Raw genomic sequence first — 5362 nt, 5'->3', positions numbered from 1 at the left:
GCAACATTTACCAAAGGGGATTTGTAAGCGACAAGTGGTCCGCCACCTGGGAGACTCGAATTCGGTATCAAACAACAGTTGTAGTTTAATGTTTGTGAGCAAAATATGTCACTGTTGCATAAGGAAAAAAACATTATATATATATATATATATATATATATATACATATATATATATATATATATATGTATATATACATATTATAAAAGAATATAAATGCTACACACACACAAACACACACACTCAACCACCCTACACACACACACCACACACTCACAACCACACACACACACATATATATATATATATGTATTATATATATATATATATATATATATATATATATATATATATATATATATATATATATATATATGCATTAAGCTGCAAAATGTCCTTTAATATCCAATTCGCTCTACCTCGGAATTGATATATTTTTACATATGTTAACGAATGGGAATTTTTAAGTCTGCCCGCTGGTTCGAATCCACGAGAGGACGAGATTATTATCAACTAGAAAAATTCCCCTTCGGTTAACACATGTAGGAAAATATATTAATTCCAGGGTAGATGGAATTGAATGTTAAAGGACATTTGTAGCTTAATGCATGAATATGAATCACGGTGATGTGATAAAAATTCATATGTATAATATATATATATATATATATATATATATATATTATATATATATATATATATATAATATATAAATATATATGTGTGTATATATATATATTATATATATATATATATATATATATATATATATATATATATATATAGATATATATATATGTAATCTCAATATCATGATTCCACAATGGCCCCACTGAGAGGCCATTAAATTGGGTGCAAGAGCAATGCCACGTCAAGAACGGCTGTGCCAATGTGGGAGATCAATGGAATATGTCGGTCTCCTGCTGAACAGCAAGTGAGTGGATTAGAAGGGATTAAGAAAAGCAATTGGGAAGAATGAGGCGAATATCGATAATTCCTGCAATCAGTTAATGGGTAAGCGCAATTTAGTTAGTTACTTTTATCAATGTCAAGATCATTGTACCGAAATATATATATATATATATATATATATATATATATATATATATATATATATATATATATATATATATATATATATATATATATATTTATAGATATATTTATATTTTGTATTTGTTTTTATCCTATTTGCGTTCCTGAACATGAACTTCTATTCTATCATCTGCTTAAAAACTATATACCTCTGCCATCTGCCATGCTAACAACGCATACTAGTGATGTCTGTCAGCGTGACGCCGTCATATTATTCTAAAGAAAATGAAGAAAGTAATAGGATTTATCACGAACCTGACTCAGTTCCAAGGTAATATGTTGGAATTTTGTGTAGCTTAAGACTACGTTTAACATTTCACTTTTCATTACCCTATTAGACTTCTTTCATTCTTTCTGGAGTGCATTTTATTATGACATTTTATACTACCTTCAATTGTGTCCAGATCTTCAGCTGTATCATATTCTTATAAGGAACCCGTAGCATTCAAGCTTTATGAAATTTGATGAATGCTGCAGCCTGGTCAAGCAATACTCATTTGATTAATTACATGAACTCTTTTGTTGTGTTTACAAGACCTTATATTGTAAAACTTCCTCTCTGTTCACAGACCCTTTACTATAACGTCTTTGTTGTTTGTTTTCATAATAGATACAAAATTCAAATGCAAAATGCATGCACACCATTGTGCATGAAAACAGTATGAGAAACAAAATCATATAATAATTTTCCTGTAATATTCGTTGTAATTTTATTGTATTTTCTTTGTTTCGTAATTGGTTTTACGACTTTTGTTTCAGATGAATACAGAGAGCTGCTAGTTGTATGCAGAAGGGCCCTTCTTGATGTGTATTGAAACCGGTAAATGTCTACACATGTTTGTTCCTATAATGTTTTTCTTACAATATTTTTTCCTGGTTAAGTAAATTTTCTACTCTGTCACCCAGGTGATCGTTACATTTGAAAATGATCACTGCTATGAAGTATCTTCAGGTAATTTGATTATGTTTAAAATTCCAAGTGAAATTCAAAATCGCAAGTGGACTATTGAAGAAAAGGGAAAATGAGAGGATTTATTAACAAAGAGAGAGAGAGAGAGAGAGAGAGAGAGAGAGAGAGAGAGAGAGAGAGAGAGAGAGAGACGGGGTTGGGAGCGGGCCTTAAGTTTTTCATTAAAAGAAACACGTTTTCGACCAATCCATGTTCTTTCAGGAAGCAACAAAGGTTACATTGAGGAGCTGAGGAGGAGCAACTACGTTAATGAAGACCACACACTCGAAGCCCCATCTGCTCCCACTCTCACTTAACTGAAGAAGAGTCTTCTATGGAGGGTAGGAAAGTTCCTCTCTCGTTTTCGGAAAAGAAATCATTGTCGAGGACGAGTCTTAACGAGCGTAATGGCGGAAGCGAAATGTACGTATCCAATATTGTCGTAACTGCCTTATCTGTACAAGGTTTTCGTAAATAAAAATATACGCTCATACTTATACATACGGTTATTTTTTTTAAGTCTCCCAAGCGAATTGTGTTAATTTCTAAGGGATCTTTGTGAATGATGGGTTTGGATATTTACTTTCATTCTGTTTAATTTTCGATACACAATTTGCTGAGCATATTTACACTAAAGTATTCTCCGACAACATGTATCAAAGTACTATATGCAGTCCTGCTTTCATATTTTGTTTATTTTACTTTTAGCTATTAAGAACAGGTTGTTAAATAATGTAGCTAAATAATCTATTGTATATCAAGTATATAGGCAAAGTTTTTGAAGATTATATTGACCTATTCACGCTAAAATCAGGATTGAATCGCATGTAAAAAACATTCCCAAATCACCAGCCACTTAAAATGCTATAAAAGAAACAATACCGGCCTTGTTTTGATAAAATATTAATTATCTTTATAATAGCTCAACCAGGAACAAGAGACGAAACTAAGGCTTTGCACTGCCTGGTCTTTCTAGCAATGAGATGCAAAAATCGCCACTTAAATGTATATTCAAGGAAATGTGATTTGAACAAGAGATAACAAAATATCCTTCTGTTATGGCGTTCAAGTTTTATTCATAAGCTCATATAGTCTTCCTATAATATTGTTAAGAAATCCAAACAGATGTTTCTTGTGTTGTGTGTAAAAGAATGAGGTTACCACATGACTGAAGTTGCTAAAAGGCGGATAACGTGGCAACTTTTGCCATATGAAGAAACAAATATTGTAATACTTCACTAATTACTTCGTGCAGGTTAAGGATTGGACATACAAGACTCACTCGTTAGTTCTTGATGTCTCGTGAAAATCCTCCGTTTGGCGGTAACTGCATTGTGCCCTTGACTCTGAGACACTTGCTGGTCGAATGTCCCAGTCTTGGGAATTTGAGACTTAGATTCCTTTTCTGGGGACGCGAAAGGGAAGGACATTTGATCCTAGCTAGAATTCTCGGTGAGGATTGTAATATGGAGCAGTTGTATATCTTTGCAAGGGAGGCGGGCCTCTTCGACAAATTTTAAACCATATACACGCTCATTATGTGTATATAGTATATATGAATTTACAGATATGATTATATACACACACACACACACACACACACACACATATATATATATATATATATTATATATATATATATATAATATACATATATATATATATATATATATATATATATATATATGTGTGTGTGTGTGTGTGTGTGTGTGTGTGTGTGTGTGTGTGTGTATATATATATATATATATATATATATATATATATATATATATATATATATATAATATATAATAGTATCCTTTATGGAACCCCTTTTAAATATATTTATTTTATCTTTTTATTTACCTATCAAATGTTATTGTGCTGTCAATAACCTAGGTGTTATGACGTCAATTTTAGTAGTCATAATTCAAATCAAGCCAAGTACTGCTTTGAAATAGGAGGTATCTATAATAAACAAAGACTTCTTAGTCACTTGCCGTAAGGCCCATCTATCAGTTTACGATATTCACTTTAGGTGGTTTACGCCACATTAGTCATTGAAGAGAGATCTATACAGTCTTTGAATTTCTTTTAAGTTTTTTTTTCCATGAAATTTTATTAATATAGACTAGGGCTTGCTTCTCCCTCACTAAAATTCAATTATCACATTTTAGGAAATGCATTGCTTTGGAACCTAAAGCTGGATACAATGGAGAGATAGTTGCTTAATTTATTATGATATTACCGAAGATAATCCGAGAAAAATACATAAAACTTGTTATTGAAGAATAATTTTATATGTTAACATTACAGAGCCGATTACTTTTTCACAGAAATATTTGACTTCACTAATGATGAACAATTTACATATATCCATCATTCTGGTTATGAATTTATATTTTTTGTAGAAATCAGCTGATTAGATTCCATATGGGTTTAGTGTCTAGAAAATAGGCTTTCCACATCCATATCCCCCGTAGGGTGCTAGTGCCGTCAGTGCACCTCATTCGGTGCACTGCAGGCATTACTTAAGGATCTTTGCTGCGTGCCTTCGGGCCCTAGCTGCAACCACTTTCGTTCCTTTTACTTTACCTCCTTCCGTATTCTCTTTCTTGATCTTACTTTACACCCTTTCCTAACACTTGATTCATAGCGCAACTGCTTTGAGGTTTTCCTCCTGTTTCAAACCCTTTACCATCAATTTCCATTTCGGCGCTGAATGACCTCATGGGTCCCAGTGCTTGGCCTTTGGCCTACATTCTATATTCAACCCATATTCAACTCAACTCCACATATATATCTTTATGTAAAGATATGTCTTATATCTAATTAAACGCCTTCCAGTTTACAAGCGATGCAAAGCGAGATGTATAACAAATTTGACGCCAATCAAACCTTCACAAAGTGATGCAGGCGTTTGCAATATTCTCTCTCTCCCTTCAGGTAAATTAATGTCCATGATGAGGAACTGAGCCGAAGGAAACTGAACTTCAGAAAATATGAGAAGGAGAAAATACGAAAAGGTCAGAGGTTAAAGAAAGGCAATTCTGTCACTTGAGCTTTCAGTTAAGAACTGTAAACTGTCATGACAGTCAAGATGTCTGTTGATATGCAACTGAATATTGCAGCAGGATGAAGAGCACAAAGGATTCTGAGAATCACGTTGTTGAATGACTGATAGAAGAAAAATAATTCCTTCATCAAAAACTCTTCGACAAAAATCTTTCCTTATTCTCAGAAAAATCCTGTCAACAAAGACTTCGCATTAATTACTGTCAACCTTTGAAAATTACTTGCTGCGTTCATTAATGACATTTCAAATGAACGTCTTAAAT

General features: G+C 32.8%; 1 long non-coding RNA gene across 1 annotated transcript in view; it reads left to right on the top strand.

Annotated features, from left to right (window-relative positions):
* The window catches only part of LOC135208946 (uncharacterized), a 31900-nt gene extending 26791 nt beyond the window's left edge, over positions 1 to 5109 (top strand). Inside the window, exons 2-4 of the long non-coding RNA XR_010313250.1 lie at positions 1855 to 1915; positions 2267 to 2467; positions 4971 to 5109. This is a non-coding gene — a long non-coding RNA (uncharacterized LOC135208946). The remainder of the gene's footprint in view (positions 1 to 1854; positions 1916 to 2266; positions 2468 to 4970) is intronic.
* Positions 5110 to 5362: the final 253 nt, after the last annotated feature.

This window comes from Macrobrachium nipponense, chromosome 37 (genome assembly GCF_015104395.2).
Source record: "Macrobrachium nipponense isolate FS-2020 chromosome 37, ASM1510439v2, whole genome shotgun sequence".
Lineage (NCBI taxonomy): Eukaryota > Metazoa > Arthropoda > Malacostraca > Decapoda > Palaemonidae > Macrobrachium > Macrobrachium nipponense.
This window is presented reverse-complemented; position numbering and strand designations above follow the sequence as displayed.